We start from the raw sequence: 16,682 nt of genomic DNA on the forward strand, positions 1-16,682 counted from the left end.
ACTCTCCTCCATGCCCTCTATCCATGGAACTAGAGAGTTTGTGTTTTGGTCGTATGGTTAAGGAAATTTAAAGCATCAAAGTCGTGCCCCTGGAAGTCACGTTTGAGAGGATTCCAGGCTTGGACTCAGGTCATGCGTGTGTATGGTATTGCAGTAAACAGCACGTGGAATTCATGGTCTTTTTTACTATGCTTCTAAGTTCCGTCTCAAGACCCTTCCAATACCAATCATGCTCTATTACACGCCATCTTTATGATGAGACCAAGATTTAAGCATTTGGGTGATTGGTTAAGGAGTTAGAGAACTCTAAAGTGAGAGACATGAAATGGAATAATTTCTGGCTGAGGCACCATGGCTGCAGTTTGTTGCCACGCTCTTGCACACATCATTATCATATTCTCCAAATAGCCATGCATAGAAAGTCACACGTGAAAGGGCAAGAAAGACCATGCTACAAATGACCACCCTTGCTCACTAAGTCTTGAGGAGAAATATCCACTACACTTGCACTCACCATACACTCTCATGCACATTCACCCTATAAATATAAACACTCCTTCACAAATTCACTCACGCTTTCATTCTCCCACTTTTCTTTTTCAGTTTCACACAACTCTCATCACTCTTTTCGCTCTCTCCCTCGTGCTCTCTCATCTCTCTCCACCATAACCGTTTTTCTAACCGCCCTAACCACCACCGTAACAAACTGTCACTACACCTTCTACCTCCATCACCGTCCTTCAATCACCACTGCAACCACCACCATAATAACCTCAGGCCACCACAACCAACCTTCAACTACGCCGGCATCATCGCTTTGGACCTGGTTCATCTATGGCATTCGTTGCGTCTGTGTCTTAGTTCAAGTCAGGCGAAGTCCGAGTTTGCTTCTCCGTGTTTCCTCTGATATCTTCACCATCTCGCAACGGAATCAAAGATCCACGAAGCTTGTGAAGTTTTATACAAATTCGATCCAAGAACCACTCAAGTAAGCCTAAGAAACTCTCTCAGCATAATAGTGATGTGATAAGAGCATTCTGATGTATGATATGTATGCCTTTAGTTCGTAGCTCTTTAAGTTCTGATCCGGTTGGTGTGACATAATTGCTGTTTGTACGTTTGAATTGTATAGTTGAGTTCTACGTAGCATAAGGATTGCCTCGGTGCCATGTGTCATACCCCAATTTTTGACCTAAGATACCACCTCATATCATAGCATATGCATCATTTGCATCTCTAACAAATTGCATAGCTTGTGTTTGCTACTTGTGACTCAGCAGGGATTTAATCAAGAAATCACTCATCAGTACAAGCAACAATCAACTAGGGTTTTGTTCTCCCTTCATCTCAAGTGAATCATCTTCATCAACAATCAACATTTGGTCCTCAGAGATTCATTTCAACAAGCTCAAAGGCTCTGAACCAACCAGATTAGGGTTTTGACTGAAGATAGCATACTCTTGACTTTTGCTCAGGATTTGACCCAATGACTTGGGACAAGACTTCAAGACCCCAAGTGCATCATTTTGACCTAATCCATTGGCTCAAGACATCTCCTACACAAGGATTGATCAACAGTGAAATTTCAAATCATCAGAATTAGGATTTTGAACTATCAAGGACTGAAATCAGGGATCACATTTGGGAAACCCTAGAAATCCCCAGAAAATCAATCAAAGGTTTCAATCATCTTCAAATAATCCCTATGACAACATCCAATGGAAATTACATCTCAATTCAAGACCTACAGTCATCAATTTCATCTGGTCTACAATTAGGGTTTTTGACCTAATTCATCTGAACAAATGACTTTTTAATCAGGACAAGATGTCACAACTCAAGCTATGATTCAATATCCTCTAATGCCTCAATATGATCCATTCATACCATTCATTTGGTGAGGATAGCCTGTTTCATTTGAAATCTCCAGAAACGCGATTCGTCTGAAAAAGTCAACTGTACAGGAACACCTTTGACTTTTGGGAATTTTGGTCAACCATGACTTTTGAAGTTGAAAATCATCAATATATGATATATGAAGTCATTTGATCAAGAAAAATCAAGAAAATCAATCAAGAATCAAAAAGTCAAAAGTTTGACTTTCATACTTAGAAAATTTTCTAAGTGTTTTTCAATGGTTTTTTCAAACTTTGGGAGGGAATTTCTCAAAATTTCACCTACAAACTGAAAAAAACTTCCAACATGAAAGTTGTAGATTTTGATCCAACGAACAACTTTGTTATATATAATTTTTTTCCAAAAGATCAACCATTTAAGAGATATGGAGCTTCAAAGTTGGTATCTTTTGAAAATTTCTTTTAAAACTTCATTTTCTTCAAAGTTCATGGATCTTTTTCACCCATTTCCTTAAAGGTCTTGAAAAAACTTTCAACTAGGGTTTTGAAGTGTGTAACATGAGCTTTCCAAAATGTCCAAGAGCATGAAAAAATATGGAGTGTAGCCATGGTTTTGAATTTTGACATTAGTGAACTTTTCACTTGAAATTTCAAGTCATTTTGCCAAAGTTATGAACCATTTTTGCCAAATGATCCAAGTAACGATGCATAGATGCAATAATTGGAGATATTTTCTGATTTGAGATCAGAATGGAAAGAGATAAGAAGCTTGGCAAAATAACCATGGTTAAGTCACTTTTAACCATTTGCATTTAATGCAAAAGATGCTAGTTTATCTCTTAAGCCAAGTCATCATACTTTGGGCAACTTGCAAAGGCTCTGCATTCAGAAAGTTTGGCCTATAAATAGAGGTGCAAATCACTCTTCAAATCACACCAAAACCTCACAATTATAGGTTTTCTCTCTTCTTTCTTAGAATGCAAGTTTCTTAAGTTTCAAAGAGGTAAAACTCTCAACCTCTAAACCTTTGAAGTTCTGGCCAAGGTGAGGGTTCTAACATCTCATAAACATCAAATATGATGTGTTTGATCCATCCACACACCCCAAAAACACCTAAATCTCAGAATCACTCTTCAACCACCATGTTTGCATAAAATGAGCCTTAACATATCAATTCTCATACCAAGCCATATCTGTCCAAGTTAATCATCCAAACACACTCCATATACTTCATATGAACTGTTCCAACCATTATCCAAGATCTGAAACATCAAAATCAGCTAGCTTGATCCTCACTTGAGCTAAACTGCAGATCGGGTACCGCAAGGTGATCAAGAGGTTTTCAATTCACTCCAAGCATCCAGACATGTTCTATAAGGTCCATTGAAGCTGTCCAGATTGAGCAACAACATCTGTAACACCTCCAGGCTCAAATTCGATTTCCAGCTTTGCCATTTTTGAGGTAAGCTCTCTTGATCTTCAAACTCATACATACATGCATCATAAATGAAAAATTGAGTTGCTATCTTGTTTCTGCACTATCACTGATCAATAGCCCTCAATCAATTTCATAATTCATCAATCATACACAATTTTAGAATGAATCATAGGATTAGGGTTCTTCGTGTTCATCAGAGAATCAATGGCCCTAGAGTTAAAATAAATGAAATCAAAGACCACCATCATGTTCCTCGTGAAAAACCGAGTGAGATAGACCCTTTGATCGATCAAAACAACACAGATTTGAAGAAATTCAAAAATCAGTTAGGGTTGTGTTCTTGGCGCCAGATTTGGTTTGGGAAATTCAAATTCTTGATTTAAAATATATTTTATCAAACGCGTATGTTTAACAAGCCACAAGCGTGGCTCTGTTGGTCCAGGTTTTGGCATGTGAGAGAGAGGGCGTGGGTTCAAGCCCTAGTGAAGACAAAACCAATTTTTTGCAACCTATTTTCTTTCATTTTTAAACAAACTTCATCCAATTAATTAACCATTCAATTTAACTCATTTTAATTTCATTTTTTACACACCTCTTATTCAATATATATATTTTGACAATATCAAAAAAAATCACAAAAAAAGATTTATTTAATATGCTTTTAATTAGGTTTAAAATGATACATTTTTAAGTGTTTTAAATACTTTAAATATTATTTTTCATTTAATTTTTAACCTAATAACTTGTAAATATTTTTTGTGATCAAACCCTAATCACTTAGGTCTTAATTGAGTATTAAAACTTGTTTTAACTTAATTAAGTTGACTTTTGTCAAATTCAAATCGTTTTAAAACAAGCGATCGCATTTCTTTTCAAAAACGATAAACCATTTCTTTTTGATTTTTTCTTTTCAAAAGAAACTATTGATTGAATCTTTTTGAATTGATCAATTGATTTTCAAAACGAAGTGGGGCCTCTCGAATATTAGAGAGTGTAAGTGCCATTTCTTTTCTTTTTGTACAGTTTTCGAAACAATAAAACATTCTTCAAAATAAAATCTTTTCAAAACAGTTTTCAAATCATTTTCAAAACAACAAAACTTCAAAGAAACAAAACTTTTCAAAATACCATGGGCCTCCATGTAGGTATAAGTCCCAAGCCCCTTTTGTACATACCCATTCCTGTACATGAAATTAGGTATTTCATTGTACACACACATTTTTGTACATATCTCAATCTGTTTTTTTAACTTTGAATAACAAACCAAAAAATGAAGGTTTTCTTTAAATCTTCCCAAAAATATACCATGGGCCTCCATGTAGGTATAAGTCCCAAGCCCCTTTGTAAATACCTGTTTACATAGCTTTGAATAAACTCAAGTGGACTTCTCCCCGAGTGTGAGTCCCGAGCCCTGTGTATACAACTGGATCATGCTTACAGGTATATTTCCTTCATAAACTCCATTATATATACACACACTTTGTTATATATATATAACTGTTCATATTTGTTCATGTACTTGTTCATGTTTGTTCGTACTTGTTCATACTTGTGATTGTGTTATATATGCTTGTTCAACTTAGTACAACACTAGGTTCCCCATAGCCTCCTATTGGGCTTCGTGCAAAGAATCTCCCTAGTTTAGGTTAGGACATAGAGTATGGTTTCCCGGTGAAATCGCTCTAAGAGCTCAAACCAACTATACCATGCCTCCCCTTGGGCTTTGTACAAACGAGTGACCCTCCCATAGCCTCCTCTTGGGCTTACAATGCAAGGACCCTGGATTGTCCCTCCCATAGCCTCCTCTTGGGCTTACAATGCAAGGACCCTCGGATAGCCTCCTCTTGGGCTTCGTACAAGGACCCACGGGCTTCTTATAAGCATCCCCAATATCCAAATCAAAACACCCTAGGAGATTAGACATTTTTCATCTCTATGATAGGAGTATCTCTTCTATATCATCACAAACAATCAATCAATCAAACTTTTTGCCACAAGGCTGGCTAATCAATCAAACTTCTTTTTGCCACAAGGCTGGCTAATCAATCAAACCGTTTTGCCACCATACTGGCTGATTAATCAAAGTTTTTGTCACAAGGCTGACTTCATTGAAACTTTTGCCACAAGGCTGGCTGATTAATCAAAACTTTTTGTCACAAGGCTGACTTCATTGAAAGTTTTTGCCACAAGGCTGGTTAAACAACAAAAACATCTTTATCATTCTAAGCACCCTAAGTGGCATGGCCCCGGGCTTATAATGAAAAGATTTTCAAACAAAAATCAAACAGATGTATGTGATGATATAGATTAGATACATCGAACATTTAGATGACATTTGTCTCTTTTCTTTTGCTTCCACTAGCATAAGTGGGAACTACGATTGCTCTGACTTTCTCAACATCCCTTTGAGAATACGTAGGCACAAGGTCTTATCCCTTGGCGAGCAATACTTCTCTCTCAAACCACTCAAACCTTAGCACCCGTAGACCCCGAGCTACAGATGCTCTGATTCCCTCTAAGGGATATGTATGCAGAGGATCGCGGTGATCTTTGCGAGCATAATCAAACAAACACCTTAGGTCCCACCTCTTTCTCACAAGAACCTCCACCATAACAAGAATGGAATAAACAAAACAAAGAAACCTATAGAGTACTATAGATACGTTGGGTGCTAATACCTTCCCTTCGTATAACCAACCCTCTTACCCAAGATCTCTCCCCACTTTTTAGGTTATTGCAGCTTTTTTCCTTTTCCTCTTTTGGAAACAATAAAAAGTTTGGTCCGTACAAAAGAAAAATCATTTTTTCGAGCACTCGAGCCCAAAGAAGGCATCAGGTGTCTCATTTAAAAAGACAACGATTTTTCGCCCGCGACAGAAAAATGGCGACTTCACTAGGGACAATCTTTTTATTGTTTCCAAAGAAAGGGTTATTTCTATTTGTTTTGTTTTTATTTTGTTCTTGTTTGGTTCTTTGGTTCTGTTACTTGTGTGGTTCTGTTACAAGTGATACATTATGGACAAATCCTAACCCGGATTAAGTACACATAAGAATTAGGTGGAGGGTATAGTCATGTGCAGGCGCACGTGAGAATCCTTCCGCTCAGTGGAGGTTCCTTGTTTGTAATATATGTTTAGCGAGTTAATTGCGAAGACATTATTGCTTTCATTGAACTGTAGAAGCTGAGTTGGCTGTAGAACCCCAACCCATCCTGGCCTTATTAGGTTGTGGTGCAGAAACTATTCAGGTGAAGACTTGGATTAGTTGTCATGCGGAGAACCACACTCAGACGAGTTTTTCTTGAGAATATTGCTGGCTCATGAGTTTAATTGTGGAAAGCCGGTAATATCCGAAAGAAAGATGTAGACTCTGACGTATCAGTAGAACATGTTTTGCAGGTGATTAACTAGAACTATCCCATGTTTGGTTCTCTGACCTCATGCTCGTGACGCTGGACCTTTGAACCTGTGTGTACCATGTTTGTGTTACCATGTTTGTGTTGCCATGTTTACAGTACCATGTTTGCGTTACCATGTTCGTTTTACCATGTTTGAATATGTGGCATCCATGCATGCATTCATACATCCATAAAAAATAAAAAAATCTTTTTCCATAAAAACATGATTTTTTCCAAACAATTAGAGAATTTTCTTTGCAAACATTATAGGATTAGGTTATGGAGTGGGTAAAAAGGCATACCAAGAGGTACGGTTTCAAAGAGCCTAATGTGGAAAGACTAAAAGAGTTAGCGTCTTTTGTACAAGATCCTTCTGATTTTAGGAAAAGCCATGGAAAGCTTTTGCCTATCTTGAACACTCATGTTGATGAAGGACTTCTCAAAACTCTGGTTCAGTTTTATGATCCCGTCTACCGGTGTTTTACCTTTCCAGACTATCAGTTGGTACCAACCTTGGAAGAATATGCCAATCTTTTGGGTATTCCTGTGTCTGACAAAATACCTTTCAATGGTTTGGAAGCCATTCCTAAGTCACCAGTCATTGCAACAGGTACCCACTTGAAGAAATCTGAAATAGAGAGTAATTGGACTACCAAAGGAAACCTTCCAGGTTTGCCTTCACAGTTTCTAATAAAGAGAGCCTTTGATTTCATCGAGACTGGTAGCATGATAGCTTTTGAAGCTGTACTAGCCTTGCTCATCTATGGGTTGGTTCTGTTTCCCAATATCGACGACTTTGTTGATATCAATGCCATAAAGGTCTTTTTGAATGGAAATCCCGTTTCGACTCTGCTTGGTGACATGTATTTCTCTGTCCATCATAGGAATCACCAAGGTGGTGGAATTATTGTATGTTGTGCACCTCTGTTGTTTAAATGGATTGTTTCACACTTACCTAAGTCTCTCATTTTCACGGAAAACCGGGAAGGTTTACGTTGGTCTCAAAGACTTATGTCTCTTACTAATAATGATATTCAGTGGTATACCTTGGCTCGCTGCGGTACAGAAACCATTGAAAGTTGTGGAGAATTCGCCAACGTACCCCTCATTGGTACACAAGGAGGAATTAACTACAATCCGGTCCTAGCCCGACGACAACTCGGGTATGCAAATTCAACTAATCCCATTGGCCCTACAGTGGAAAGCTACTTCTATCAAGAAGGAAATGATCCTCAAGGGTTGAAAACAAAAATGGTGAAAGCCTGGTACGACATCCGATGGAAAGAAAAAGGTGAGATAAGGAATTGTATCGCTACGAACGCCTACATCTGTTGGGTAAAGAAAAGGGCAAAGGAGTTTCAAATGCCTTATGATTATGAAAAACCCATGTTCCCTGTGGTACCTCAACGACCCAACATTCCCGCTATGGAGGAATACCAAGACACTTTGACCAAGATGAGGATAGAAAAAGACGCTTGGAAAGAAAAGTTTCAAAGAACCGATGTGGAAAATAGAAAGTTGAAGAAACAAGTGAAAGAACACGAAGAAACTCTTTACCGTCAAGATGGATGGCTCATGAGCAAAGATGAGAAGATCCGTCGGAAAGATGCCGCAATCAGAAGATACATCAAGGAAAGCAAGAAAAAGCTTGAAGGCTCAACAAGCAACGCTCCGATGCCTGACAATTGGAAGAATGTTGTTGACAAACTGAGGGCTGAAAAGGCCGAGTTGAAAGCTTACTATGGGAAAGAAATCATGAAGCTCAAGCTGCACAATGCATTTGGTTATTCGTCTGATGAAGATGTTTAGGATTTGTTTAGATTTTCATGTATCATTTGATTCTGTAAGGAGCTACGCTCCAATGTTGTAACATTTCCCATTATTTCAATAAAAGAATTGTTTGTGTTCAAATGTTTGCAAGGAAATAATCTTTAAAATGTTTGGAAAAATCATAAAATTTCTTTTTGCATACATCATTCTGCATATCGAGTCTGTTGTATAGAGTCTCATCTTTTGGATCTTTCTCCATTAGATCGTCAAGCTGTCGCGTCTCAAAGTTTCTCGACCGCGCTCGCAATCAGATCACAGATACAATACTCGTTCAAGCAGAAGAAGAGTAATGGAACACTCTGAACAAGAGAATATTGAGCTCCGTGGTACGGTGACCACCCTTCAGGAAAAGTTGGAAAGTCTCACTACTCTGGTTGACTCCTTAATGGCCGCACAGAATCAGCCGCCGCCACCAAACAGTCAAGCAACAGTGACATATGAAGTCACTACTCCAGTTTCTACAGTTGCATTCAACATTCCATCTTTCTCCATGCCAAAAGGTTGGGGCCCGCCTTTTAGCTTTGGTGCAGGTTTCCGCCATAATTTTTCTGGGGTTCAAACAACCACAACTGAAGCGCCTGCTGCACAAGGTTCGGCGTTTATTCCACATTCAGGGGTAACTTTTTCCCAAATCACTATGGCACTTTCTCAACCCACTATGACAATTCCGACCCCTACGGTTCACACTGTTCCTTATGATGGCAATGAGATTTATCATGATCAAGGTGATAGCACAAATCCGCGTAATCTTGTGGAAGATCTCCAAGAACAGTTCAACAAGATTCAATTGGAAGTCAAGGCTATTCGTGGAAAAGATTTGTTTGGAAAGAATGCCCAGGAGCTATGTTTGGTTCCCAGTGTACAAATACTGGCTAAGTTCAAGGTCCCTGACTTTGAGAAATACAAAGGTAGTTCTTGTCCACAAAGTCATCTTGTGATGTATGCCAGAAAAATGTCTACTTATGCAGATAATCGTCAGTTGCTCATCCATTACTTTCAAGACAGTTTGACTGGTGCCGCACTGAAGTGGTACACAGGCTTGGATAGCACTAATATTCGAACATTCAATGACCTAGGTGAGGCCTTTGTCCGACAATACAAGTATAACTCGGATATGGCTCCAGACAGATATCAGCTTCGGTCCATGGCTCAGAAAGACCATGAAGCTTTCAAAGAGTATGCCCAACGATGGAGAGAAACTGCTGCTCAGATTAATCCACCGTTAAAAGAGAAAGAGATGACAAAGATCTTCTTGAATACTCTCAGTCCGTTTTATTATGAACGCATGATTGCTAGTGCTCCAAGTGATTTCACCGAAATGGTAAACATGGGGATGCGTCTAGAAGAAGGAGTCCGAACCGGACGTCTAACTAAAGAAGGTGGATCTTCAAGCGGAACCAAAAAGTTCGGAAGTGGTTTCCCAAAGAAGAAAGAACAAAGTGTTGACATGGTGTCCCAAGGGAAGCCAAGAGGAAACGTCAATCGTCGACAACAGATTGCTGCTATTGCGCCAGTCGTTAATACAGCACCAAATCCGGGATTTACCCCGCAGTTTCAACAACAACAGCCTCGACAACAGGCTCAGCAGTTCAACAATAATCAGAATCGTGTGCAAAGAGCTCCACAGTTCGATCCGATTCCAATAACCCACACAGAATTGTACCCTGCGTTGGTTGAAAAAGGTCTCGTTCAAACTAGAGCACCACCACCAGTACCTGAGAAACTCCCATGGTGGTACAAAGCAGAGGTCTCATGCCCTTATCATCAAGGAGCACCTGGCCATGATCTTGAGCATTGCATAGCTTTGAAATATGAAGTTCAGAGGTTGGTTAAATCTAATCTCCTCTCATTCAGAAATTTGAATCCAAATGTGCAAGCAAATCCGCTGCCCAATCACGGAGGGCATGTTGTAAACATGGTGTATGGATGTCCTGGTCCATACCGAGTCTATAATATCAATTACTCAAGATCCGATTTGGTACAAATGCACGCCACTCTCTGTCGAGGGCCGAATTTTTGCCAGCATCAATATGGTTCCTGTAGCATATGTTGTGTAGATCCTCATGGATGTTCGATTGTGAGAAGAGATCTCCAAGTGCTGTTGGATAATGGTACTATTCAGATCTACAGAAATAGGGATGAAAATGAAGTTAACATGATAGGATGTTATCCGCATGAGCTTTTAGTCTCAGATATCAACTCGGAAATGCCTAAAGTTAACGTCATCGTTCCTCATTTCAACATGCCTGAGCGCATAGAAGTTACTTACAACAAGCCAAGGGTTCCTGTTGCTCCTTTGATCATTTGTCTACCTGGACCTGTTCCTTATGACTCTGACAAGGCAGTTCCATACAACTACAATGCAACAATGATAAAGAATGGACAAGAAGTTCCTTTACCAACTCTTTCATCTGTCGTAAACATCGCTGATGTGAGTCGAGTGACAAGAAGTGGACGTGTGTATACTCCACTACCTTCAAAGCAACCTGTTGCTCCTGCAACCGAACTAAATCCTGTCAATACACCAGTGGGGAATCCTGTGGAAACTCCTGTCAGTAATACAAACACTGATGTTGGTCAGTCCAGTGGAACCAATGTCAATCCAGATTTTGACGAAATTTTGAAGCTTATCAAAAGAAGTGAATACAAGATTGTGGATCAGCTTATGCAGACTCCTTCAAAAATCTCAATACTTTCATTGCTGTTGAATTCAGAAGCCCACAGGGAAGCCCTGATGAAGGTCTTAGATCAAGCTTTTGTAGATCATGATGTGACTGTTGACCATTTTGATGGGATAATAGCCAACATAACTGCTTGCAACAATTTAAGCTTCTGTGATGAAGAACTCCCCGAGGAGGGTAAAAATCACAATCTTGCTTTGCACATTTCTATGAACTGTCAGTCAGACTCTTTGTCCAATGTGTTGGTAGACACCGGATCTTCCTTGAATGTGATGCCAAAGACGACTCTTGCTCGCTTGTCTTACCAAGGAATGCCTATGAAGTTCAGTGGTGTAGTAGTCAAAGCATTTGATTGATCGCGAAAATCTGTTATCGGCGAAGTCAACCTTCCCATGACAATTGGTCCACATACATTTCAAATCACCTTCCAGGTCATGGACATTCAAGCTGCTTATAGCTGTCTGTTGGGACGACCATGGATCCATGAAGCAGGGGCAGTAACTTCTACGCTCCATCAAAAGTTAAAATTTGTAACAAATGGAAAATTGGTAACAATAAGTGGGGAACAAGCCTTGATGGTGAGCCATTTGTCCAACTTCTCTTTCATTAGTGCCGATGATGTGGAAGGAACTCAATTCCAAGGTCTCTCTTTAGAAGACAAATCTTCCAAAAAGAAAGCATCAATCTCTTCTTACAAAGAGGCAGTAAAAGTAGTGAAAGATGGAACTACCACTGGCTGGGGGCAAGTTGTGATCCCGACCAAGAATGAAACTAGAGCAGGTCTCGGATGTTCACCAACATTCTCAAACTGCACCAAGAAGGATGAAACCCTTCGTCCGATCAAAGAAACGTTCCATAGTGGAGGGTTCCTTAACCCAATTCCTCAAGAGGTTAATGTCCTTATCGAAGAATGCACCGAAGAAGGTCTCTCTGATACTGAAGAAGAATGGAAATGTTATCTCAATGACTCGGGATACATATCTCAGGAAGAACCATATCCTCCTTCAGAGAAACCCAAAGGCAAAGAAACTGAGCCTATTCCTGCAGAGATTTGGGACACCTTGGGACAACCAAGTGGAAAATTTGATTATATGGTGAAATACACTGCACCTGAAAGTTCAAAGATTGCGATTGAAGATATCCAACCAACTGGATGGGGAGATCCCTTTGAATATAATAGTCAACCAGAAGAGGCTTATCAGCCCTGTCAATTTTCTCAGCAACCTGAAATTACTGAAGATTTCGGATTCAATGCATCTGCCAAGGTTCATAATCCTGAAGATGGTTACTATCACATAAATGCCATTTTTGAAGATGAAGGGGAAAATGGTCCCGCAGTTGACTCTGAAAGTGTCGCTGACAATGAGTCTCTTCATCCTGAAGACTGGGAAATACATCCTGAAAATTCTGAAGATTGTGACTCATCTTATGCTCTTCAAGAAGTAGAAGAAGACCGTTTCAACTCTACAGAGAACAAGAGTGACAAACCAGGACCTTCAAATCCTGCTCGACCAGCGGTCAATGTCAATACTGAAGATAATTCTGAGGAGAATTTTCCTGAATACATAATACACAGAGGAGTTCGTTGTTACTGGAAAGCTGTCGACGTTCCGAATGTTGTTCGCCGCTCAAAGTAATCACCTCGCTGTTATTTTGACCTCCTGCCTTGCCCAAAGCAGAGAGATGTTTTATAGGGCTTTGTTTTTAAATGTTCCGCCCAAATAACTTTGTGTATAGGGCTTTGTTTTAAAAGTTTCCCTCTTTGTCCTGCCCAAGACAAATGAGTTTGTGTTTAGGGCTTTGTTTCAAAAATGAATCATAAATAAAGCGTCATTTTGAATTACCTACATTATATGTTTTATTTTTGCCTTTTTCTGGAAATGGTAATCCTAAAAAACCAAAATAAAAAAAAAAAAACTTTTCAAAAAAAATCTGCATACACTCTTGCATTCATAAATTTTCTGAAATAAATATAAATCACATGTGCAGATTTACTATTGATAAACCCATTGAATGCAATAACCCTATGCCCTCTCCCAACTTTGAGTTTCCTGTGTTCGAAGCCGAAGAAGAGGAAGAAGAGGAGATCCCGGACGACATCTCTCGATTACTTAAGCACGAGGAAAGAGCCATTCTGCCTCACAAAGAGCCTTTAGAAAAGATCAATTTGGGTTCTGAAGAAGACAAAAAAGAAGTGACCATTGGATCACTGCTTGATGCTGATATCAAGAGTAAGTTGACAGACCTTCTCAAAGAATATGTTGACGTGTTTGCCTGGTCCTACCAAGACATGCCTGGATTGGATACCAATATTGTTCAGCATTTCTTGCCATTGAAGCCAGAATGTCCGCCGGTTAAGCAGAAATTACGAAGGACTCACCCTGATATGGCTAACAAGATCAAAGTGGAAATTCAAAAACAGCTCGATGCAGGTTTTCTTGTCACCTCAGAATATCCTCAATGGTTGGCTAACATAGTGCCAGTTCCGAAGAAAGATGGAAAGGTCAGAATGTGTGTTGACTACCGTGACTTGAACAAGGCCAGTCCAAAAGATGACTTTCCATTACCACATATCGACATGCTGGTCGATAACACCGCTAAGTTCAACGTCTTTTCCTTCATGGACGGGTTCTCCGGTTATAATCAGATCAAGATGGCTCCTGAAGACATGGAGAAGACATCTTTCATCACCCCATGGGGTACTTTTTGCTACAAAGTGATGCCGTTTGGATTGAAGAATGCAGGCGCAACTTACCAAAGGGCAATGACTACTCTCTTTCATGACATGATGCATAAAGAAATTGAAGTTTATGTGGACGACATGATAGCCAAGTCCAGCACAGAAGAAGAACATATTGAATACCTTTTGAAGTTGTTTCAACGACTAAGGAAATATCAGCTTCGCTTGAATCCTAACAAATGTACTTTTGGGGTTAGATCTGGAAAACTTTTGGGTTTCATTGTCAGCCAAAGAGGTATTGAAGTAGATCCCGACAAAGTCAGAGCTATTCAAGAGATGCCTGCACCAAAGACTGAAAAGCAAGTAAGAGGATTCTCGGACGATTAAACTATATCTCCAGATTTATCTCTCAAATGACTGCTACTTGTGGGCCAATTTTCAAGCTTCTCCGCAAAGATCAAGGGGTTGTATGGACTGAAGATTGCCAGAAAGCGTTCGACAGTATCAAAGAGTACCTGTTAGAACCACCAATATTGATTCCTCCAGTTGAAGGGAGACCATTAATCATGTACCTTACTGTGTTAGAAGAATCCATGGGCTGTATGCTTGGACAGCAAGATGAAACCGGTAAGAAGGAGCATGCCATCTATTACCTGAGTAAGAAATTCACAGACTGTGAGTCTCGTTACTCCATGCTCGAAAAAACATGTTGTGCTTTGGCTTGGGCTTCAAAACGTCTCCGCCAATACATGATCAACAATACAACTTGGTTAATCTCCAAAATGGACCCGATCAAGTATGTCTTTGAAAAGCCTGCATTAACAGGAAGGATTGCCCGATGGCAAATGCTATTATCCGAATATGACATTGAATACCGTGCTCAAAAAGCGGTCAAAGGAAGCATTCTCGCCGATCACTTGGCGCATCAACCAATTAATGAATATCAATCTCTCAAGTTTGACTTTCCTGATGAAGATGTCTTGTACTTGAAAATGAAAGATTGTGACGAACCGTTACCTGAAGAAGGTCCTGATCCTGGATCAAGATGGGGCCTAATTTTTGATGGAGCAGTAAACGCTTTTGGCAATGGAATTGGGGCAATCATCATCACTCCCAAGGGTACTCATATCCCGTTCTCCGCCAGATTGCTATTTGATTGCACCAACAACATCGCAGAATATGAAGCTTGTATCATGGGTCTCGAAGAAGCCATTGACTTAAGGATCAAGATCCTAGACATATATGGAGATTCAGCCCTCGTGATCAACCAAATCAAAGACAAATGGGAAACTTACCACCCTGGCTTGATTCCTTACAGAGATTATGCAAGACGTCTTTTGACTTTCTTCAACAAGGCTGAACTGCATCATATACCTCGAGATCAGAATCGAATGGCAGACGCCTTGGCTACTCTATCTTCCATGTTCAAAGTCAATCATTGGAACGATATGCCTACAGTCAGAATTACGCGCCTTGAAAGGCCCGCTTATGTGTTTGCAACTGAAGCAGTCATCGATGATAAACCGTGGTTTCACGACATCAAACGCTTCTTTCAAACTCAAGAGTACCCGCTTGGGGCATCAAACAAAGATAAGAAAACTCTAAGAAGACTTTCTGGCAGTTTCTTCCTGAACGGAGATGTGCTATACAAAAGAAACTTCGACATGGTTTTGCTCAGATGCGTGGACAGACACGAAGCAGACATGTTAATGCATGAAGTGCATGAAGGGTCCTTTGGAACTCATTCAAATGGGCATGCAATGTCCAAAAAGATCTTAAGAGCAGGATACTATTGGTTGACAATGGAATCTGATTGTTGTAAACACGTGAAGAGATGTCACAAGTGCCAAATCTACGCAGATAAGATCCATGTGCCACCGACTCTACTCAACGTTCTCTCATCTCCGTGGCCTTTTTCCATGTGGGGTATCGACATGATCGGAATGATCGAACCGAAAGCTTCAAACGGTCATCGTTTCATCTTGGTGGCTATTGATTACTTCACCAAATGGGTCGAAGCAGCATCTTACGCCAATGTTACAAGACAAGTGGTTGTAAGGTTTATCAAGAATAACATCATTTGCCGATATGGTATTCCCAGCAAGATCATTACTGATAATGGTTCAAACTTGAATAACAAAATGATGAAAGAATTATGTGAGGAATTCAAGATTGAGCATCATAACTCTTCTCCTTACAGACCAAAAATGAACGGCGCCGTTGAAGCTGCCAACAAGAACATTAAGAAGATCGTCCAGAAAATGGTCGTCACTTACAAAGACTGGCACGAAATGCTGCCATTTGCTTTACATGGGTACCGTACTTCAGTGCGTACTTCAACAGGGGAAACTCCCTTTTCTCTAGTATACGGCATGGAAGCTGTGCTCCCCGTAGAAGTTGAAATCCCATCAATGAGAGTCCTCATGGAGACTAAGTTATCAGAGGCTGAATGGTGTCAAAACAGATACGATCAGTTGAACTTAATCGAAGAAAAACGTATGACTGCTCTATGCCATGGACAGTTATACCAAGCAAGGATGAAACACGCCTTCAACAAAAAGGTTCGACCTCGTGAATTTCGAGAAGGCGACCTCGTGCTTAAGAAGATCTTGTCTTTTCAACCAGATTCTAGGGGCAAATGGTCTCCTAATTACGAAGGCCCGTATGTTGTCAAAAGAACATTTTCTGGCGGTGCCATGACTCTTACAACCATGGATGGTGATGAACTCCCACATCCTGTGAATGCTGATGCAGTCAAGAAATACTTTGTCTAAAAAAGAACAAAAGAACAGCTCGGTAA

This window comes from Vicia villosa, linkage group LG2 (assembly GCF_029867415.1).
Source record: "Vicia villosa cultivar HV-30 ecotype Madison, WI linkage group LG2, Vvil1.0, whole genome shotgun sequence".
Taxonomy (NCBI): domain Eukaryota; kingdom Viridiplantae; phylum Streptophyta; class Magnoliopsida; order Fabales; family Fabaceae; genus Vicia; species Vicia villosa.